A 24,050-nucleotide genomic window follows, 5' to 3' on the forward strand; every position below is an offset into this window, starting at 1 on the left:
AGCCAGCCAGCCTATGAAACGCTCCGAGCCTGATTTTAAATACGTAATATCTTTACATTTTTCATCTCATCTCTCACACAGACTTTAATTGCCTATTGCATCATCAAACATGCTAATAATGTTAATTAATTTTAACAATGCAACCATGAATTAATATCTTCTGGGTTTGTCAGTTTTTCAGCGACACTGTCTCCAGTGAGGACAGCCTGGGAATATAATGAGGTTAGCAAAGCATTCATGTGTCCTAAAAATTGCTTAAAGGAGAAAATACATTGGAAAACTCTCAGCCTGGGTACTGGGCTCCACAACTGGATTGTTTTGAGTTTGATTCTATCTTCTTCCTCAGAGCAGAAGTGGTTCCTAGCTGTGTGGAAAGCATCCCTGCCCGTCTCTAGCCCGTAGGCTTTATTCTGTCCGTGGGGTAGGCTGTGGGGAAGGTGGGTCCTGCCTGATCCACAGCAAGCCCTCCGCTTGTTGAAGCTCACCTTTCTCTCAGGAGTACTCCAGAAATGCGTGTAGCTTTAAGGGAAACAGTAGCTCCTGGTCTAACACCAATGGTGGAGCCGAGTTCCTGACCCCCACTTCACTGCTCCCTGAGCTCTTACATCGACAGTGACAGAATGTTAGCATGGAATGTCCTTTGGCTAATTCCTTCTTTCCTGAGGGGGTCTAGAAATAAACAGTTATGTAGAGTTACAGGCACCAAGTTAGCTACCACAGCTAACTTGATCCTAAAGCAGGAACCTATAGCTGGTCCTTGCTACTTTGTGGGTCATTTTTCCCAGCCTTTATCCCCACCCCCTCCCCCTGTTTCACCCCTAACACTAGATAGGAGAGAAAAAAAAAAGGATAGAGGGGAAAGAGATCCTTTTATCTAATTTCTTTCCTTTTGTTTCGTCTTTGACTAGTCTAGTAACAAATTGAAAACAACCTCCCTAAACTAATAATAACCATCCACTATGCCTCTTGGGGGCCCCAGCACCCTCTGAAAAGTTCCCAGAATTCCAAAGGTCACACAATTGCAGATACTATCTGCAGCTGGCAAAATCATGCATCTGCTAGAGCACGAGGCAAACCTTAGTCAGCTTCTTCGGACAGTCTGAAGCAGCCCCACATCCTAATCTCTCTGTCTGTCTGTCTGTCTGTCTGTCTGTCTGTCTCTCTCCGTGTGTGTGTTTAAAGAAACCAAAATTCAAGAATTCTCAAAAATATTATTACTGGGTTCCTTCAAGATGAGTAGAAAGTTGAAGGAGACACCTTGGCATTCGACATACACTACCGGTTGAGATAGTCCCATGAATGACATCTGAAGGCTGGACATTCACATTACACACTCACAATATATTATTAAGGTACAGAATTAGTGGTGACTACATTGAGCCATGTGAGTGCCTCCTTGGTCTGGGATAATAAATGACAGTGACAGCGGTGGTGATCCATCCCAGGTTCCCTGGAGACCAGTGAATGAGCACTGTCCATTCCTTTAGAGCAGCAGTTCTCAACCTTCCTAAATACCACGTGTGACCCTTTAATACAACCCCTCCTGTTGTGGTGACCTCCAACCATAAAATTAGTTTTGTTGCTACTTCACAGCTGTATTTTTTGTTAGTGTTATGAATCATAATGTAAATATTTGATATGCAAAGGGTCCTTTGACCCCCAAAGAGGTCATGACCCACAGGTTGAGAACCACTGCTTTATAGGGAAGGCTGGAGGCTGAGGTTGGGCCCAGACTTGTACTTCTTATAACAAGGTGTCAGGTCTAGGGTTTCTACATCTCTCTGTCGAGCACCCTTGTTCACTCTTTGTCAAAATAAACAAAAAGACAGATATTGGATGTTATTTTGTGATGTTCCCCAAACAGTGAGCAAACATGATATATTTACCAAACCTGCATGGTTTAAACAAACATGAATTCTAGCTGTAAATATTCTAAGGAATGAGTCTGGGTAGATGCTGTCACCTAATAAATCTTGTTTTGTACTGGAGGAGGAAAAAAAAAAGCCAAGCTCATGTCTGAATTATTTAAGCTTTATCACGATTACAAGTGGCAAAGATATGCATTTGATTAGGGTTTGAAAAAAATCGCATGCGCCTGATCCCCAGGGAATATGCACAGACATGAGCTTAGACAGGAATCCCTTTCCACAGTCAAAACTGTAGGCTTTGGCAAGTCAAACACACGGCTCCCAAAATAATCCAGCAAGGACAAACTGGAGGCCAGAGCAAGGCTGCAAGGAGCCTTTCTCTGACTTCTGCTCTTGCTTGCCATGGCCTCTGTGCTCTGCAGGCGGAGCTAATTTTATTTCCAGGCCTGTGGGTTAAAGTTAAATTGCCTGGCTTATGCAAAGTACATAATTCAAGACTGAACAGAGCTCGACTCTGCTCATTTGAAAAAAAACCATCAAGTCAGGGCACTGAGTCCCAGAGGACTCCTCGATTTATAAACCTTTGAATTGGATTCTATGTTTCTTGATGCCATTCACGCTTTAAACATTGCAGCTGGCTTCATTTTATACCTAATCAAATACAAGCAGGTGAACTCATGGTCAGGTTAACTAGTCAACTGAATTTTAAAAATAAATGTTCATCATGCGTAATATTTTTTGTTTAAATTTTGAGAATTTAAACAAAAGGCAGAAAAATTTTTATAAGGTTGATGAAATCCAGGCCTGGAAACAATATGGGAGTTCTCTTTCTTTCTTTCCTTCTTTAAGCATTAATTAGTACCTATGGCTGGCCAGGAACTCACTATGTAAGTGAGTCTAGCATCAAACTCACAGATACCTGTCTGCCTCTGCCTCCTGAATGCTGGGGTTAAAGGTATGTGCTGCCTCACCCTCAATAAAACGATTATCACTTACTTAAAATAATTTTGGGGAGCTGGAGACACGGCTCAGCAGTTAAGAACAACTGGCATTTCTTTCAGGGGATCTAGGTTTGATTCCAGCTCCCACACGGTGACTCACAACCATCTGTGACTCCAGTTCCCGGGGATCTGGTACCCTCTTCTGAACTCTGTGAACACCAGGCACACTTGTGATACCCAGATGCATATGTAGACAAAACTCTCATACACATTTAAAGAAAAAATCTTAAAAAAATGGGATAATGTTTTAGCTGACATTTTTGAGAAAGTCCATCACAGTTCCAATGGCTATATCTTGCTCAGAGATCTGGTCAGAAACTTCTGTATACTGATCAAAGCTGAAAAATCATACTTACTTTAACTATGTTACATTAATAAATGATGCTATGTAACCTTGCTCCTCAAGTTAATTGGTTAATAACAGGCTAAAGCCTGTGATTGGGCAATAGATTGAGGTAGGCGGGTATTCCGTTACCTGACTGGGGGTTGCAGGTAGAGAGAGAAGATGAAGAAGAAAAGACTCAGAGAGTGGAGGAGACCACTATGAGAGGAGATGGACCATGAGCCCATGGCCAGGAGAAACAGCAAATAACAAGGGACATTATGGTTGGGAAATGAGTTAGAATAGCTCCAAACCTGCCCAATCTAGGCTTAAGGCTTGTGAATAAAATACCTGGATTGTGTGTCTTCTATATGGGCTAGCTAGACTTTAATTCCAGTTAAAAAAAAAAAAAAAGGCAATGCGCCCATCAGGTCATCTTAGTTTCAACTCCAAACAGTATTGTTATCCTGAACAGAAAATCGAGTACATGCTATGAGGCCTTTCCCTCAACATGCAGTTTTCCTTTACCTTATTTTTAGTGTGTGTGTGTGTGTAGGTATATGTGTGTTGGGGGGGCAGTGTATATACACGCATGTGTACACATGCCAGTGGAGGGCAGAATTTAGTCTGGGTGGTAGCTGTTTCTCAGGATGGATGGCCACCATTTTCTTGTTCCATTTTTATTTTGCTTTTCCCTGAGACCTGGGGCTATCTCCCCAGCCCTTTCCAAATCCTACATGGCTTTCAGCAGACTTTTTTTTTTTACTTTATTGTAATGAACTCACAAATAAAACCACCACATAGCTAGATTCAGGCAGCCACTCAAGCACTTCTGCAGTCCCAAATGCTATACACCTCAAGGAAAACTTTCACATAGCTACAATGGCCATTCTGAAGCCAAGGTGTTCCACTTAGGATTTACACTTTCTCTCACAACTACATTTTAATGCACTTTCCCAGCATTAAAAAAAAGAAGAAGAAGAAGAAAGAAAGAACTATGATGGAGTTGAATGTAGGAAAACATTTAAAGTTCTCTTTCATGACTTAGGCCATGAACCTAATTTTTGTGTAAGACCTTAAGACATTTTTCTCAACTAAGTGTTTAAATGTATCATTTTAATGAGTGAATGTTCAACAGTTGTTCATTCTCCCTCCTCCTCCTCCTCCTCCTTCTTCTCTCTCTCTCTCTCTCTCTCTCTCTCTCTCCCCCCCTTTCCCCCTCCCTCTCTCTCGTCTTCTATGTAGCTCTGGCTGTCCTAGAGATTGCTATTTAGACCAGAGTGCCCTTAAACTCAGAGCCCTGCTTGCTTTTGCCTCCTGGGTGCTAGGATTCAACTGTTCATTTATTTACTCCTAGCTAAAATCCATTTTGTATGTGGTCCTAAAAGAACCCACCCCAGCTTGCTTTCTCAGTTGGGTAAACTAAGAGCTAGATTCCAAGCCCCTGCCTCCTGTATCAGTGACAGATTATTCTGATTGGTCGTCAGCAGTTTTGTAAGCCGGTGAGATGGCTCTCCAAGGGGCTTTCTTAGCAACCCTCGCCACCCTGCCTGGGGACGGGAAAGGATGACCTCATTCTGTGGAGTGAGGTGCTGAGTGGAAGGGCGCCTGTGCAGTTGGAGGACTAAGAAGCCTTCAGGTCTTAAACAATGGCTTTCTACTTCCAGCCATTAGCAAGTGGGAAAGACTGATGGTGAGCATCAGACAGGCAGCCTCGGGGACCACACACTGGTGAGATGGGAAGGAGGCTGTGCACCTCAGTTGGAACACCCTCAACGCATGCCACCTTTCCATGGTCATTGCTATGTCAGCTTTAGCAACTACATGATCGTTGCTCTTGTTTCCCAGTGCATTTGAAGGGTGGTATGTGAAGAACAATATTTAGATGACCTTGAGTCCATGTGGGTCCCTGGCATTCCCATACCAGGCCCATTTGCCACCATGATCATCTGCCCCTGACCACACATACGGACAGACAAGACGATAGGCTAGTCTAGCTAAGTTTCTTCTAGAGAGAATGGAAATCAGGTAGAAAAAGAAAGGTTGGACTATAGACAAGATTTCCTGTGAGTGGATGGCATGTACCTCCTGTGAGAGAACCATGCCTCCCTCGGCTCCTATGGAACTATACCATGTACCTCATGTAAGAGGAGCCTCCCTTCCTATATGTACCTCCCCTTGACAACAGATGTTCCCAGGCTTAACCTAGGAGTGCCTGGTCTTTTCTTTTGTCGGATAAATGAGTCTGCACCTCAGAATCTCAACTGTGTAACTCACTTCAGCCAAGGCAGCTCAACCAACATACCCCCAGTGACCCCATTTTCCTTGGACAGAACAGAAGCACGGTAGGCATTTGGTATATCGAAGGAGCCACGTAGCTGTCTTTACCTGGCTCTCTGGGCTTGCATCCTGTGGGGTCTTTGTGTCTCCCCAGGCTCCCGGGGCTTTGCCTCATGCAGTGGAATGGCTCAGTAGAGTCATTGACATTGCTATTGACTCCTAACTCAAGGATGGAACTCGTTCACTAGTTCCCTTACTACTAGGGGCATCTTCCATTTTAGGTAGAGATACTGTCTAGAACTGGAGAGCTTTGGCCCATGTGTGAAGGAATGGCCCTGAGGGTCCCTTCAAAGACCTTTTAAAAGTTCCATCACTCACTCCTCAAAGAAAAACCCGTGTTGACTGAGAAGCTGGGAAACCTACCCTTTCTGGGAGAGGAAATGGAAAATGCAAATGATGGTGGACTGACAGACCACCTCTGCCTCCAGAGAGGACCTTGTCATCTCCACAGACCCTTGGGGCCGGAGTGTGCTTCAGAGAATTGTAAGGCAGGAAGATGGTTTAGAAAATACCATCTGCACTGTCTCAAGTTCAAAGATAGTAAGTACCGCACGCCTAGCAACCCTGGCAGTGGGAAAGAAACACACTCCTTACACTGCAAAGCTCTGCTCTCAGTGATTTCATAGACTGGCTCCTTTTAGACCAAATTCCAGACTGTCGCTTGTTTATGAAGCTGCTGCAGATTACACAAAAATGATCAGATGCCAGACGATGAGCGCTTGTAATGTGTTTCTCGGTTCCTCCCCAAAGCAAGTACGCTTACATCTTTAAAAGGCGCAACTAAAAATAATTTTAAACAAAATCGTAAGTATAGCTTAAAAAGTCCCTAGGTCCAAGTGCCTCTGATACGTGGGTTGTATCAGACAACCGGGCTTAAATGCTGTAAGTCAAGCATTCTAAATTTAGCTCGCTGAAGTCACCTTTCTGCTATTTGGTTTGCAAAGAAAACATCTCATGAGTTAGCATGAACCGCTAAAAATAAGCTGCGAGTTTCATTTTCTGTTGTTCAGCATGGCTTCGAAACCAATCGCGGTACAAACCTGACAAAAAATTATCAGCAACCCAAACTGCCTCTGTCCCTGCCCTGATGACCAACTCACCTCCAGGCCTGAAAAAGCTCACACTTTTGTTCTTCTCATGGCCTTGAAATGAAACACACACACACACACACACACACACGCTCGCACAAAGACATGGCAGGAAACTAGTTACTGAGGCTAGAAATGGGATGGGGACAGTGGCTTGTATGTGGATGTATCACTTCCGCACAGGATGCCACATACACTTCAGCCCAGCTTGGCCTGAATCTTAAGGGATGCCAGAGACCCTTCTGCAGGGCCGGGGAATAAATAAGCCGTGGGTTCCATGATGACAGGTTCTGAGGTGTTGAGTTCAGAGTCCCCTTTGACCCAAATGCCCACGTTCTTATGCAATTCCATACTGCAGACCCAGGCAACTCACAGCAAGTTCAGTTTCAAAACCATCTTTTCAGGGCCAAGTCGGGCAAGAAGGTGTTTACCGCAGTTCCTGTGCTTCAAAGAGAAGGCAGCCATCTCGCTGTGGAGCATTCAGCCCTGCTCTTTGCCCAGCGAGCAGCAGTGCTGTGAGAAGCATGCTCTCAGCTAAATGAGATTGAAAGGGGGCGAAGAAGGGTTAATCTCCCTCCATTAGGGAGGGGCCCCTTGGTGGAGGTGAAGAGAATGGTCTATATGAAGTGCAGACCAGACAGAGCACATTCTGGAAATGGAATCACAGAGCAAGCCGAGAAGGGTGGTTGGCCCGATTTTCACTGGGTGACTATTTCTTAGCTCTCGGGGTCTTTACCTAGCTTTGAAGCTACAGCCTCAGGGAGGAGGAAGAGGGTATGTTCACATTGATTGTAGGACTATCTGAGCTGTCATCCCATAGAGCTGGGATGTCTGGGAGCAGAGGGTGTGGCCACAGCTGCCTGGACATGGAACAGGCCTAACCAACCCCACATTAGACACTGACTGGCCAAGTTAGCAATCGGCGAGTTGCTTCTCTGGGATGGGGCATGGCCTCTGCTTCTTTTTTTTCATTTTGTAAAACCTTTCTAAAAAGGTTTATTATTTAAATTTTTAATTATTATTTCTGTGTATGTGCATGCACGAGTGTACTCATATGTGTGTGTGTGCGCGCGTGCACTCGTGCGTGCTGCCTCCCCCCTGCCCCCCAGACACAGACCCACAGACGCACACACATGACCCAAGAGCTCAGAAGCATGGTGAATCTCTTGGAGCTGAACTTACAGTTGTCAGCTGCCTGATATAGGTGCTGGGACTCAGCTTGAGTCTTCTGCAAGAACAATGCATGCCCCTAAGCACCGAGCTATCTCTCCAGACCCTGTTTTATTTTAAATTATGCATGTGTGTCTGTGTCTGATATGTGTATGTGGAGGGCAGGGGCACTGGATCTCCTGGAGCTGTAGTTATGTGTTTGAGAGCAGCTTGATACGGGTCCTGGGAGGCAGACTTTAGCTCTCTGGGAGAAAAGATGCTCATACCTGCTAAGGCATCTCCCCAGCCCCCTGCTTTGAAAACAAAATTAAGAAAATTTTAAGATAACATTTTCTTTCTTTTTTTGGGCAATGTGTGTGTGTGTGTGAGTGTGTGAGTGTGTGTGTGTGTGTGTGTGTGTGTGTGTCTGTGTCTGTGTCTGTGTGTGTCTGTGTGTGTGTGTGTCTGTGTATGTGTCTGTGTGTCTGTGTGTGTGAGTGTGTGTGTGTGTGAGTGTGTGTGTCTGTGTGTGTGTGTCTGTGTGTGTGTGTGAGTGTGTGTGTGTGTGAGTGTGTGTGTGTGTGAGTGTGTGTCTGTGTGTGTGTGTGAGTGTGTGTGTCTGTGTGTGTGTGAGTGTGTGTGTCTGTGTGAGTGTGTGTGTGTGAGTGTGTGTGTCTGTGTGTGAGTGTGTGTGTCTGTGTGTGAGTGTGTGTGTGTGAGTGTGTATGTGTGTGTGTGAGTGTGTGTGAGTGTGTGTATGTGTGTGTGTGTGTGTGAGTGTGTGTGTGTGTGTGTCACAAGAAGTTACAAGAAGAGTACAGGAAGCTGACACACACCCGTGATCCCAGCAGAGGTGGGGGAATGGGGAACTGAAGTCTAGCCTGGGCTCAGGGTGAGACCCTGTTGCAAGTAAGGAAATGGGTAGTAAGTGTAGTACTCTCGCGGGATCTCACGAGGTACACAGTTTTCCCACACCCTGGTCTCCACTTGCTGACAGTAGTATTTTCTATTTGAGTAATTCCTGTAGCTATATAGCGGCCCCTTTTGCTCACCTACGATAAAGTGGAAAAATTAGGACACTGACTCTGAGTCCAGGGATGGAGTTTATCTGAGTTCTCTGGCTTTTACATGAACTTACTGTGTTTCAATAGCTCTGTAACATGTTTTCACAGAGAGCATCAACCTGGGCATAGATTTGTCCATCAGCACCACTCCCGTGGCCTCCTTTAGAGTCACATTGCCCAAGTGGTGGAGCCTGGCAGCCTTGGCGCTCACCTCCCTCACTGCCATTTAGTTCCAATGAATGTATTCTATACAGTATATAACCCTCTAGATAGGTCTTCTTTTACCCTGTATAAAAAACCTTCTGATCCTTTCAACTTGTTGGCAAAAAAGGGTGTCCTTTCCTCAGACAGTGTTACACACCCTACAGTTGGCTCTCTGTTCCCCTGTTGAAGATTATCTGGCTTTTAGATTTTAGGTGTTATGTACAAAGCCATGGATATTTACATGCAGACCATTCCGTGAATGTACACTTTCATCTTTCTTGTGTAAGTATCCAGGAGAGGATTTGCTGGGAGGTATAGAATGTTTTACTTTGTAAGAACACTATCAACTAGCCCGGCGTGGTGGCACACGCCTTTAATCCCAGCACTCTGGAGGCAGAGGCAGGCGGATTTCTGAGTTCGAGGCCCGCCTGGTCTACAAAGTGAGTTCCAGGACAGCCAGGGCTACACAGAGAAACCCTGTCTTGAAAAACCAAAAAAACAAACAAAAAGAATACTATCAACAGTTTCAAAGGATGGCCGCACCATCTTAGATTCCCACCAGCAAGGTACAAGGCCTCCAGTTTTCCAACACACTGGCCTGTACTCACTGACAGTAGCATTTAGTATTTGAGTAATTCCTGTAGGTATATAGCAGCTCCTTTTGCTCACCTACAATAAAATGGAAATAAAGTTGGGGCTCCTGATCCTGGGTAGGATGGTCCCTTAAAAAAATTCCCTGTTCCAGCTTTCCTGGTAACTGTCTACATGGCCATTTATGCTGCCTGACATTTAGATAGTGGGAAAAGACTGGCTCCCTCTGGTTTGCTAAGTAGCTCCTGGCAACAGCAATGGGATGTCCCATTAGGGACTGCTGAACCTCTTTGAGCCAAGACCCACTTCTACAGGGCAAGGAAGGTGATACAAATTCATGGGGAAGGGACCGAGTTTTCTTGGGCTAGACCTTTCCTGCAGCTATGGCTGTAGACTGGGTAGATGCCGCTTTCATAGTGGAGATGAGGCATGGAGTCAACACAGACAGGTAGAGTCAGGACACCAGCAGTACCTGGCCATCAGAAGACCTACTGAGTAGCTTTTGCTTTTTGCTTATGTGCAATGGGACCGCAGTGGGATGCAGAAACCCCATCTAGATGTCACAGAACCCTGATTTCCCTCTCCCACTGGTTAGGTTCCGATGTATCAGTCTTACCAATTCCCTAGCCTACGGACCCAGTCCTTTGAGTGACCAAAGGTCATGTATCAGAAGATGCATCCGTTGAGAAGGCTTTGAAGGAGCAGGAGACATGGCTTAGTGGTTAAGAGCACTGCTCTTGCAGGGGACCTGGGTTTGGTTCCCAGCACCCACATGGTAGCTCACAACCATTGTTAACTCTAGTTTCCAGAGGATCTGACCTGCTCTTCTGGCTTCTGAGGGCAGCAGGTGCATGGTACATATAATACATGCCAGCAGACACACATACACATAAAATATGAATCTGAAAATTTTTTGTTTGTTTGTTTGTTTTGAGACAAGGTCTCACTATATAGCTTTGGTTGTCCTAGAACTCAGTATAAAGACCAGGCTGGCCTTAAACTCAGAGAGATCCACCTGTCTCTGCCTCTGGCTGGGATTAAAGGTGTGCACCACTACTCCCAGGGCTAAAAAAACCATTGTTTTGAAGAAAAATTTGCAGGACAACAGGAACGTGAACCTCATATGGAGCAAACACAGCAAGGACATGATTGCCCCAGCCATTCCTGAAATATCAGCCTCCATCAGTTGAACCCCCGACTCGAGGGAGATTATAAACTCCATTAGAATCTGGGCTGATCTGAGCTTGTATCCATAACTTTGGACTAGAAAGCCAAGAATCAAGAGAGTTACCCACTGGACTGAGGCCAGCCATGAAATGGTAGGATTGGTCATGACAGCAGCTTCTCTGGTGTCTCAGCATGGAGAAGTGCTATCATTGGGTTTCGTCCCTCGCCAGCTGACAGTATGACTATGGGTAGGCACAGAACTACATGGAGGGTTATGGTATCTGAATGTGAACAGGGGGACTGTGGACAGTGGAGCAGTCTGTAGAGGCAGAATTTGAAAGGCAAAGGACAGTAGTGCATGCTTTTAATCCCAGCCCTCCGGAGGCTGAGGCATGTTCTACCTGAGCTCTCTGAGTTCAAGGCCAGCCTGGTCTACAGATCAAGTTCCAGGAAAGCCAGGGCTACACTGAGAAACTTGGTCTTGAAACACACACACACATACACACACACACACACACACACAGAGGTAGAGGGAGAGGGAGAGGGAAAGAGAGAGGGAGAGAGAGAGGGAGAGAGAGAGGGAGAGAGAGGCATATGATGTCAGGATGTGCCCCCTTGACAGCTGAGTTAGAGAATGAGAGGAAGTGGGGGCTGTCAGATTATCACATGACAGGTGAGTATGGGTTGATGGTTTTCTGCAGTGCTGTACTGATGCAAGGGACCATTATGTGTTCTCTGAAATGATACAGTTTCCCTGGCTGAGGCAAGGGGCTGCTTCAGGGGTCAGTCTTGTTGGTTCCTTCTGTTAGCTACCAAAAGGTTAGGTATCATTGGGTCCTATGTTTAGTTCAGTCTCTGCTCTTTAATCTATGGATGATCATAGGAAGTAAATGATCTATGTTTACTGCATTGCTCTCATGTTTATAATAGTTTCCTGGTTCCCTGTCTAATTCACCTTTGTGCTGTAACATACCAGCTAAAGCAAAAACTCAGAAGCCAAAAAGAATCAAGTTAATTTCTCATTTGACTGTGTGCTATAGACTTGGTAGTTTTTCCTCCAGAGTCTATGTGCTGAGGCTTGGCAGTATTGAGGCTGAGATCTTTAGGAAGTGAGGCTCGTGGAAGGTAACTGGGTCATGGGGGCACTGTCCACAGGAGGTGTCACCACAGGTCTTGTGCAGTGGGATTAGTTTCCTGAGAATGGTTGCTGTAAATAAACCTGGCACCTCTCCTGGATCCCTCTTCTCTGTGTAACAGGTGTTTCCGCTGCTGTGATGTCATTTGCCCAGAGGTTCTCATTGGAGCAGAGCAGATGTTTGCACCATGTTCTTGAACCTCCAGAACCTTATGCTAAATAAATGTCCTTTTTAATGATATTTTTATCTATCGGGTGTTTTGTTATAGCAATACAGAATATGACAATATACTAGCCAAGAGTTTCCTAATTTTTTTCTGTGTAATAAATACCAATGGAACGAATATGTATCAAACTAGACACATTTGCATGTGTAACATATAAGCAGGTCTCAGGCTCTGACATGTATATGAATATCAAGGGCTCATTAAAATGTATATTTATAATATCTGAAAGATAGCAGGTGAAATCTAGACATGGTTGGCCAACCCATGGAGTGATATGGATAAATCTAAAATGCCTGAAATTGGGATCAGAACTTCTGATATCCCTGGGACCCATGAATGTGCATTTTTGTCTAAGAAACCAAAGGGGATCAAGTTCTGCCATAGACACTGATGCCTTTCTGGATCAGAATTTACCAATTGGTAAGTTTAAAAAAACAGATTGTCCGACTTGTGGGAATTTTTCTTAAATTATCCACAAGCTGCCCATCAACACCCACAAGAGTGTTTACATATTTATAACAGTGGAACACCAGAGGCAATCAAAATGGCCATTTTTTAAAAAAGGGCTAAATGAAAATATGCCTGTGCAAAGATAATAGTCATTAAAAACCATGTTTTCAAAGAGTACTTGCTGATCTGCAAAGATGTTTACAATAAAAAACTAACAACCGTTAGGTAAGAGGGGCACAAAACCAACAAAAACCCAACAAACAACAGCCAAGACTAAAACAACAAACTACAAAGGGATTTGTCTTATATAGAATGGAAAAAGGGAGAGAGGTGTTGTAATAAAGTCAAAAGTCTAGCCAAGCACGGTCTAGCTGCAGATGTAGGATGTGATCTATCCCTGGGGCGATCTGAAGCTACTTCTTTTGCAAGGCAACCTTGGGATAGCAGATGCCAAGGAACTTAAATCAACGAGAAAGGCCTTCTCACTGGCTATGTCTTTCCTTCGGTGATTCGGGATGATAGCCTGTGATGAGATTCTGGATAGAAGCGTGACCCAGTTACATCAGCCAGACCGACGACATTGCTGCATGCTTGAGAAGCACAGCTCAGGGTCAAGGCCTCTAGGATGGTCTGTGTTCAGTGTCAACCTGACAGGCTCAACCGTCACTTAGCACTCAGGCCTCCAAGTATACGTGTGAGAAACGGTCATTTAAAAGTCAGCCTCTGAGAATGTCTGTGATGCAATGTGTCTCGATTGGGCTCACTTTTGTGGGGAAGCCCATCTTGATGGTGGGCAGGACCATTCCCCAAGTGCGGATCCTATACTGTATGAGCTGGAGGAGAACAGCTGAGTGTTAACATTCATTGCTCTCTGCTTCCTGCTTGTGGATGTTCCCTGTATGGCTGCTTCAAGCTCTTGTTGCGGTGACTTTCCTACCATATTGGACCCTCCTAGCCAAAATAAACCCCTTCTTCTCAAAGATTGTATTTGCCAGAGTATTTTATCATAGAAACAAACAAAGTAACTAAGATATCGTCCATGGGGTAGATATCAAGCCTCTTCGTTCCCGGGTGCTAGGGTCCTCAGTAGAATCCCAGGAATCGGCTTTTGGCACAGAGAGAACTCAACCAGCTTCTCTCAAAGATGTTACTGAAGCCTTTTGGGCCTCTGGTCCAGTCAGACCTTATCAAGGGGCTTGAAAGTAGTCGTACCTCATCGGTTAGGCATGTTGCTAAAGATCACAGAGGAAAGATGATTCAGAGGCAATTTTTTTTCTGTTTTTCAAAACAGTGCTACTTCACAGCAGTCTCCAAAGCAGAGACACCAACACTAACCATGAGGGAGACAACTGTTCTCACAGTGTGTTCTTGACTTAGCCTTCACGTTCCCGTGTTGCCCAAACCATTCTGCAGGTAGAACCTCGCTCACTCTGTCTTACCATTGCAGTTTTTTAAAAACAAAACAAAACAAAACAACAAAAAACCCCACTATTTTGGAGGAGGGAAAGAACTTTAAAATTCTGGTAAAAGCCAGAGGCTTCTTGAGTTAAAAACAAAACCCCAAACTCTTTTGTGTGGTGTTTTCCAAACTGGTTCTTGACGAGAATCAGGGGATTTCAGTGTGAGAAATGACAAAGCCCAATTACTATGAATTCTTAGCTTTCGTAAATATGACGTGAGCTTGTTGCAAAATCCTCTAATAAAAGGGGTAACAGGGCACTCATAACCCGGAGTCAGGAAGACAGGAGCTAAGGCTTCTGTGCTTTGCGAACTATGAAGGCCCTGAGGTCAAAATAACCAACTGGGCCAGCTGTTGCCCGTGTGAGACTGCTGTGTTCAACTTGCCAGTTTTCCTCACGGACAAACAAGGTCAGACAAACATCTTCAGGTGACCTAACTCTGCACAGACTGTGGTGTATCCAATGAGGATTACACAACTCACGTATAATTAAAGTGGAAAAATAATAAACTATGAGATCAAAGTGAAACCAACTTATGAAAGCCCCCTTTCCCGCTGAGATCTATTTTGATGCCATTTTAAAAATGTCAAATACTAAAAATATGAAATGTATGCTTGCACACAGTCCTGCCTGGTTGGTGACATCTCTGGAGTCACCACACCTGCCATCCTGACAACGTCAATGGCCATGAGGATTTGTGGCTTTCTTTCAGGCACGTCATGTTTACTGTAGTGAAATCCTGATGACTCCTTTTGCGGGTCACACACCTCTCCTTGTCACATAGTGTAGCTAGGAACGTCAGAAATCCCTCATGTGTGATCTGGTATGCTGGGTGCATGGAGTGAATCCTATCAGAAGGCAGCTGAAATTAACAAGCCATGGTTAGTCAGTATTATGGTTGGAATAGGAAATGATCCCCCATGGGCTCCTGGATTGTACACATGGACCTCAGCTGGTGATAACCCTGGGAGGTTCGGGGAACTTTGGCAGATGGAATCTAGCTGGAAAAATGCAGGTCAGGGACGCCATATTGTCACAGCTCTATTTGACCCTGGTCCCTTCCTAGATCTCTTTCATGGATGCCTTTTTGTTTTGCATCTATGATGAGAACCTCCTCCACCACACATTGCTCTTGCCAGGATGTGATGTTCTGTTCGGGAGCACAGAGCACAATAACCATGAAGTGAATCCGCCGGAACCGTGAGCCAAAAATCAATGTATCCTCTCACAGCACAGCCATTCTCCTAAGTGAGTGGACCATGACACCACTCTTCCTGACTGTGGCCTTTGGCTTTGTGCTTCCTGAGAATCTGTTAAGCTGAGACTTTTAAAAACCTTATTCTCATTCTCAACTCACTCCTTCAGATGCCTGCTTCCAGCGAGCAGCACGCCCCTACCCTCAGCCTCTTGACTCTTTTCCCAGCCAGCCCCCAACTCAGCGGACACTTAGTCCTGGACAACCCTGGAAGGTGAACTTTCAGGGCTAGAAGCATTTTTTTTTTGAAAAAAAATTAACTTGTTATTTATTCAGTCCACTCCTGAGGTGAAGGGTCAAACAGTGATCTAAGAGGCCATCAAACTGGCCAGTAACAGATCCTCCCACACAAGGGACAATGCTCATTTCTCGGGGTGGGGATATGGAAGCCAGGAATATCAAGGCCAGCGACAAGACTGAATCTGTTTAGACAGATGTTGACCACAAAGCTAGAGAATTATGCACCATGGAATCCAGGCAGAGACTTAACTGGGGCTCTTCCCTGTCATTTACCAGCGAGATGAGGATTGTACAAAGACCTACAGTGACTGAAAATCTACACAGAGTATAAAAACAAGTTAAGGGTCTCCAAGTAGGCCTCATACCTTTACCTCTCACTGTTTGGGCAAATGAAACTTTGCCTGGAAAGAAAAAGCTGGAATTATACATCGAGGATAATTTTTTATATTTTGATGGGGGGGGGGTAGCATTAATGTTCCTGCCCAAGTCTTTTAATTTATATTAAAATGTTTTTCTAATACATGTATTTGAAGGTCTCTTCTTAGAGGACTTCTCTTATTAATTAAGCATCACAGGGCCTGGGACAGATGGGATTGAACAGTTGCCCCAAGTCCCTAGGACTGGGCAGAACCATAGACTCAGAACTCCAGGGATGTTTGATAGATGTCTGTAGCTCATGATTGTGGGAGCAGAATCCCATTGAGAAATTCAATCCAGTTTGCTTGACACAAGGTACATCAGGAACAAAGCAAGAAAAGGTCTTGAACAAATGAATGGATAAAGGGATGGGGAGGGGGTAGGGGACATGCCTTTCCTGCCTCACTGGCCACTGGCAGCAGGGAGACGTTTACCTCATCTTAAGATGAGAATGGACAAAGGCATCTTAGGAAATTTCTCTTATTGTTCTATGTCACATGACCAGATAAAAACCTATGAGTATCCATTAGGGAATTTGGCATTTCCCATAATTTATTGCTGATGGTTTAAGATAGGGTCTGATTTTGTATCCCTATTTGGCTTGGAACTCACTACGTAGACCAGTTGGTCTTGAACTCACGAGCAACCCCTTTGCCTCTGTCTCCTACTTGGGCTTACTAGTGGGCAGCTATCTGCCTGGCATTCTAATATTCTTTTAAAGATTTATTTCTTTTTATTTTATGTGGATACACTTATCTACCTGGAAGTATTCTGTGCTCTGTGTGCACATCTGGTGCCCAAGGGGGGCAGAAGGAGGTATTAGATTCTTTTGAACTGGAGTTACAAATAGTTGTGAACCCCTATGCGTGTGCTGGGAACTGAACCTGGGTCCTCTGCCAAGGGCAGCAAATGAGACATTTTGCCAGCCCATCTTCTAACATCTACACCCCACCCCACCAACACACATCACTTCTACTCTACAGCTTTATATTTGAGTGTTCCAAGTTTTTACATTCAACGTCAAAGAAAATTACCATTTCCCCAGAAATTCTCCCCAGTTGTCTCTGGAGCAGCAGCTCTCTAGTTAGCTATAGTCATGTGTCTAGGATTTAGCCAATGAGATGTGAGGAAAGATGATGTGTGCAACTTCCAACCATAAGACCCTCCCACGCACGCACGCTCCTCACGTTCTTCGTTCCTCCCACGGAGGAAAGCAAAGATAGACCCGTGACTTTTGAAAACCACGCACAGCAGACAGCCAAGCCTCCTTCAAACTTTGATTTTCTAGTTTTGGTTAGTGTTTGTTGAGGATCAAACCAGGGACTTGGACACATTGGGCAAGGAGTCTCACACTGAACTATACCCCCGGCCTTGAATCTGAATGAATGAATGAAAAACAGTTACCCCCAACTAGCCTGCATTGTCGCATGACCAAGAGGTGAACACTATTGTGTTTGAGCCAATCTATATTTGGGCTCTATAATAGCAATAAGCCTGTCAGGACATTTGTCCTCTTTGACACAACGGTTGTCTTTGTGTGCAGAAGTATCTGGACCCTGCACCACCCTTTTCTTTATTATTCTAAAACTTAAAAAAATAAAAAGTAGAATTAGAGACTTAAATATACGACTCACCAAAGTATTTGTCACACAGCACTCAGCTCTTTCAACCGGAGGAACAGTAGGACGCCGTGGCCTCAATTCAAGACAGCTCGGTCTGTAAAATTATATTTAAAAAGTAAAACACAAGACCTACAAACCATATATCAAAGTGCGATAGTTAATCCCACAGGGAGTTTGTTCACAATGAATTTGTGTTTCCACCAAATGACAAGCTTCTGCATTGCCTTAAAGTAAGGTCCATTTTTTATAGTGCCCGAAACCACATTAATGTATGAAGAATAGACATAGTGTGCTGTTCTTCATACATTAATGAAGAACACACAGAAAATAGATGCTCACTCGGGAGGTGACTTGAGAAGCCAGGAGAACAGAGAGAACGCTATCTCTACGCCTGTCTGTTCCGCACTTCTCATGCCGGTGCATAAAATGCTTTTCACGGAAACTGAAATTTCCTGAGTAGAAACTTCTAGAACATATAAATGACAGGCTATGCCAAGACCTAGGAGGTTTCAGACAAAACGAAAACAGACAACCTACGTTTCACCTTTGGGCTTAACGTCCCCGCGGCAGCATTAAGAGGAAACAAAGAACCCTAACCAGGAAGGCCTTGAGACGATGAAGGTGCATCAGCCCGAGTGGTGAACAAGCTCCCAAGGCAGACTGCGGACCCTTCCTACCAGGCTTGCCATTCTTCCCCCAGGCCCCCAAAGTGGGAAAGTACTATTTGGCAGACACAGAGCATATGTTTGCCTAGAATGGGGCTTGCTTTTAAGTCTGATCACCCCATAGAAGATCCAGGAAGCAAGCAGTCCAGACCCCCAAACAAACATTTTGGCCTTCTTGAAGCAGGGCTCAGGTTGGGAGAGAAAACGAGGAGCCTGGTCCCTGGTGTTCCCCCTGAGTAGCTTTTGCTTCTGCACTCGTGTTTGGCTCTGTGGGGAAGAGAGAGAGAGCAGGCCCCTCTGAGGCTGTATTTAGAAAGGGTCCCAAAAGCTGTCCCCACACCCACTCTGGGTCTCGGCCTGCCAGGCCCAGCTCTCAGGAGCAAGATGGCGCCCATAATGCTGGGCCATGACTGAGGAGCTAAGGGTGGGCCTTCACTTACTCGGAGGTGCCGGCTCCTTGGAAGCCCACACTCTGCCAACTCCCTGGGCTCAGGAGTTACCAACCGCATTCGTCCTCTGGATTCCTCAACTCCTGGTTGAGATCTGCTCCACATAATTTTCTCATGACGTCACTCATTCTGACTGCTTAGATTTGGAAAGGTGATCTATAAGAAAAGGCCTCCTTAAGGCTTAAAAAAAAAGAAGAAAAAAGGTTAAGATGGGTTGTGGAGAGATGGGGAGAGCGCAGCAGTGAGCTCCCGGTTTTGAGATTTGCTGCCGCTATGAGAACCACTCCCTGGCCAGGTTCCTGGCTGCAAACCGAGGCCAGTGGCAAGCCGTGGGTGACGTCAGGGCCAGGCCTGAGTCATAGCCAGTGGCCCGGCTGCCCTGCCACTCGGAAAGGGACAAAAGGAACCTTTGATGTCCAGAGGCCCTCCTCTCTTGCAGGCTGGCTGCGCTGAACAGCAGGCCAGAACATTCCAGCTGTCTCCCCGCCCCACCCGCCTCCCTTCCTCCTTCCGGAACAGTCCCAGACAGATTCAACAAGGCCTCCCTGAAGGGCATCGCCCTCCTGTACAGCCACGGTGTGACCACTCTGTGTAACCGAGAAGCCTGGAAGAACAGGGGTTCCCCCAGGACCCTCTCACTTCCCCTGTCAAGTGTCTTCCTTCTTGTAGCTCTCACCTTAGCAGAGTCTTAATGGTATTTAAAGACAAGGAAAGATGGAGTCACTGTCACCGTCCCTGGGCAGCCCCTAGTGCTTGGGGTGTGTCTGCTTCTCCATGTGCTGTGGAAGCAGATCTCAGCTCTCTGCTCTCTTCAGCCTGGGTCTCAGTGGCTTTCGTCTTAGAAGACCTAGTCATACCCTAGTACCTGACATGAAGCTTACTAAGTACACTATGAATGAATGAATGAATGAATGAATGAATGAATGAATGGATGGATGAATGAGTGAGTGAGTGAGTGGATAAATGAAAACTTTAAAATAAATGTGGAGGGCATATACTGAAAACTTACTGTGAATGTTTAAGTCTCTACGGTAAATATGTCAGTATTTCACTTATTATTGTGACAAAACTGTGCTTCCTACATCTATAGATGAGGAAACGGGTTCTCAGATGCGTCTCTTAAGTCTCACAGCTAATCAGTGGCAGAGCCTGGGTTGTCAGACCTCAAATCCTCTTTTAGCTTCCATGTTGAGAGGCTGGCGTGAATGAAGGGCTGCTGACTGATGCGCCTCCCAGGGGAGGAAAGACAAGAATAAAGGTCTTGAAACCTGGCCAACCCTACAGGAACACTGCAGAACCATCAGGTATGTTCTATCTAGGTGAGGTAGGCCTCCTGTGCTCTTGATGGGCCAATACCATACGCTTGACAAGCGACCGGTCTGTCCTGAGAAACTGGAGCCAGACAAAGCAAGGGAAGCCCAGTGGCCGAAGCCCTGGAGTGTGATGGGAGAGCTACGGCAGAGCACCTCAGAGGAAGCCATGGCCACCTCGCCATTGTCTTCCTGAACTCCACGTGCAGCAGTGAGATTAAAGGGCTGGGTCTGGGCAGGTTGGGAAGCTAAGGGGGAAAGGACACAGGAATGTTCTAGAGAACTGGAAGGCCCAGATGAGGAGGCGAAGCAAATGTGTTTTCTGAGGACAAGAAGGGGCCTCAGCCTAACAGAAGCAGCACCTTTCTTAGGCTATCTCTGTCCCACTGGGAATAGTGACGAGGCTAGATCACACTGAGAGCCCCTGCTGTGCTCTAAGTGCCAAGGCAGGGGTGTCAGGAAGAAAGTCTGCTCAAGGCTTGGGTCCCCATCAGGATGGGCTCCTTGGCCCCTTCTCCACGGTGGTGGCTTGTGATTCTGTCTTGTACTTTTCCATGACTCTCCAATGCCTCATTTCAAGAGGAAGACAAAAGTCAGGAATTTCCAGCCCTGTAGGAAAGGCACTGGAGACTTAGGTATCAGTGACGTGGTTTCATAGTATTTCCTCTCTCTGGAGGCGGGGCAGGTTCTGGTCATGGGGACCTCTCACCATGGCTCACAGAGCCTGTCTCTGGTGAGCACCTTTTCCTGAGAGCTCTGCGGTTCCGTTCTGTGATTCTCAGGAATCACACTTGTTTAGTGGAGTTTGGTTCCTTAGGCAGGTGGAATTAGCAGATAATCTCAGAGGAGAACCCCGCATGCTCTTCATCAAAGGAGAAGTGATAACAGCCAGTGTCTACAGAAGTGCCACGGGTGCCTCCCTGCTCTGCTTCCCTGGGGACAGGGTGGGGCGGGGGGCGGAGGGGTCGGGTAGAGGGGTGGTGGTCTAGCCCACTCCACAGACACCAGTCTTTATTTCTTTAATAAGAAGACTGGAGGTTCACTGTCTTCCACTGTACCTAGTGACAGGGCAAACAGAGAAGGAAAAGAAAAGCAAAAGCAGAAATGATCAGTAAACTAAAGCAAGCTGCAGAACCTTGCTTTGCAGATGCTGTGGTTGATGCTAACAGGGGAGAGGGGAGGGAGAGGAGGAGGAGGGAGGGAGAGGGGGGGAGGGGGAGATAGGGAGAGAGAGAGAGAGAGAGAGAGAGAGAGAGAGAGAGAGAGAGAGAGAGAGAGAGAGAGGAGATAAAGCCAGGAAATTGAGCAGACCAACCCTTGGAGATACAGAGAAGTTTCCCAGAGACCTCTCCTTGCCTGTACCCTGCTGGGGAAATCTCCTTTTTGACTATAGTCTGTAACTGTATATTGCTAATTTTCTGGAAAACATTTAAGGAATTCTTCAGACCTGTCTATACTTTTTTGCCTTTGATTTCTCTCACTTTCTTCAGTCTTAAAAAGCACAGTTAAGATTTGGTTATGTAGCAGAAAGTTCACCCACTTAAAAGGCAATTTGATGGATTTTAATATATTTACATGTATTTAGCATATTTATATGCACATAATCTATTTTTACAACATTTTCATCACACATTCCCCCCAAGAGAAACATTGTATGTTTTAGCCATGGGCAACCACCAGTGTCCCTTCCAGTTCTAGGGACCTCCCTCCTGTGGTGGTTCACACAGTGGGGACATATGTAGTATATGGCCCGTCCTGATTGGCTTCTTTCACATAGCGTGGTGCCTTCAGAGTATGTCCATGCTGTAGAATATTTCCATGCCTATTCCTTTTAAATCTGAGGAATATCCTACTGTATGAGTATAAGACATGTTTACTATTTTTGAATCAGTTGGTGAAAGTTTGAATTCTCCCACCTCTTTCTTTGTACAATACAGAAGATTGAACTTAAGAGTCTCACACAAGCCAGGCAAGTGTTCTACCACTGAGCTATATCCCCAGCATTTAAAAAAAAAATCCTTTCTTTTGTGTCCCAGGCTGACTTTGAACTGAGAGCTCTCCTACATCAGCCTGAGTTGCTGAGACTGCAGGTGTGTAATGGACAATATTGCCATGGACTTTGATGTGCAAGGTTATTGTTGCTGGGAGGTTGTGTGTGTGTGTGTGTGTGCGCGCGCGCACACATGTGTGCACATGAGAGCAAGCACGTACGTAAGCTTTTGTTTCTCTTGGACAGATACCAAGGAGAAAGATTGCTGCGCTGTGTTAGTTACTTTTATCGTTGCTATGAATATATGATAGGAAAAAAATGTAAGAAAAGATCCATTGTGGCTCATGTTTCAAAGGGTTTGGCTCATGGTTCCTTGGGCCCATGTACTTATGTGGCATCTGGGTGTCAAGAACCCGTGACAGGCAGAAAGCAGAGAGAAGGGAGAGAGAGCCCGGGGTGGTGGCTCAGTTGGTCAACTGTTTGCCATGCATGCACAAGAACCGGAGTTTGGATTCCTAAAACCCATGTTAAAACAAAACAAAACCCAAAACCAAAACAAAACAGCAAAGCAAAAGCAAAATTCAGGCAAGCATGGCAGCCATCTGTAATTCCAGAGCTCAGGAGGTAGACACAGGAATCTTTGGGGCTGTTTAGACTAGTTGATACTGGCAAGCTGCAGGTTCAATGAATCAACAAATGATGTGGAAAGTGATTGAGGAAGACAATGCCAACTATAAGCTTTCGAGTGTCCATGCTCACATGTGCACATGACCCCCACATGTATATACACACACACACACACACACACACACACACACACACACACACACTACCACCACGCAGATACACATGCAAAAACTAAACCAAAGATAAATAATAAGTAAAAATTTTTTAAAGAATCAGAATAAGACACATGCAACAACAAGATCTCCCCAGGGCTCACCCATTGACTTACTTCCTCCAGCTGAGACCTACCTCTTAAAGTTCCCAGAACCTCCCAAAATAGTGCCATCCACTGGGGACCTAAACCTGGAGCACCTGAACCTGGAGGGACATCTCATTTTCAAGTCATGACAAGGCTGGGGTGGAAACTCCGGGCTTAACATTTCTGAAGAACTGTTACACTGTTTTGCAAAATGCCACCTCAGTTTGACACTCCCACCAGTCACGTGTGAAGTTTCTAATTTCCCCATATCCAGCACCAGTCTCACCATCTTCCCCTCTTCCCGTCCCCGTCCCCCGCCACCCCTTACTGTCTCTTTATTAGTCATCCTCGTAGGTGAGCCATGCAGTCCCATTGTGGCTTCTACCCAATGACTAATGATGTAGCTGGCCATTTGTATACCTTCTCTAGAGAATTGTTTAAGTCCGTTATCTGCCCTTAAATTGTACCTTCTTATCTTTGAGTGGAGACGCTCTTTCTATTTTAAGTTTATTCTGGATTTAAATCCTTCATCGTCCACATTATCTCCTTGTGTGGGGGTTGATCCTTCATATGCTTTAAAAATACTTATCAATTTCTATTCATGTGGATGTGTGTCCATATAAGTATCATGTGTGTACAGATGTTCTCAGAAGCCAAAAGTGGTTGTTGGGGCTGCAATTACAGATGGTTGTGAGCCATCTGGTAGGTGTACTAGAAATTAAACTCGGGTGTCCCAAAAGAGATGAAAATGCTCTAAACTCCTGAGCCATCTCTCCAGCCCTTCACGTGTGTTTTTATTTTAAAAGAGTTTAATGTTGTTTTTATTATTTATGTGTATGTGTGCATATCTGTGTATGTGCACCTTTGTGTGCAGGGCCCACAGAGGCCAGAAGAGGATGTAGGATCCTCTAGCCTGGGAGTTACATGCTGCTGTCAGCTTCCCAATATGGAGCCAGGCTGTGACCACGCTGTAGGATCAGCAAGGCTGGTAACTGGTGGATGGTCACACCAGCCCCATGTTTCTCCACATTCTTGATGTTACCTGCAGCACAAGAGCGCTATGTTCTGAAGAAGTGTCTGAAGAAGGGCCATTGCTTGCTCTCTTTTATTG

The 24,050-nt window shown here is 45.5% G+C and overlaps 2 long non-coding RNA genes across 3 annotated transcripts in view; one reads left to right on the forward strand and one right to left on the reverse strand.

The window, feature by feature from the left end:
• LOC115031947 (uncharacterized) overlaps positions 1-24,050 on the forward strand; it is a 67,096-nt gene that overhangs the window by 4,130 nt on the left and 38,916 nt on the right. The window lies entirely within an intron of this gene.
• On the reverse strand, positions 8,524-19,146 carry LOC147002128 (uncharacterized). The gene is made up of 3 exons (XR_015044475.1): positions 18,706-19,146; positions 17,613-17,694; positions 8,524-14,928 (listed from the first exon to the last, which is right to left on the reverse strand). It is a non-coding gene; the product is annotated as an uncharacterized LOC147002128 (long non-coding RNA).

This window comes from Mus caroli, unplaced genomic scaffold (assembly GCF_978045245.1).
Source record: "Mus caroli unplaced genomic scaffold, Mus_caroli_1 scaffold_11, whole genome shotgun sequence".
Classification (NCBI taxonomy): Eukaryota; Metazoa; Chordata; class Mammalia; order Rodentia; family Muridae; genus Mus; species Mus caroli.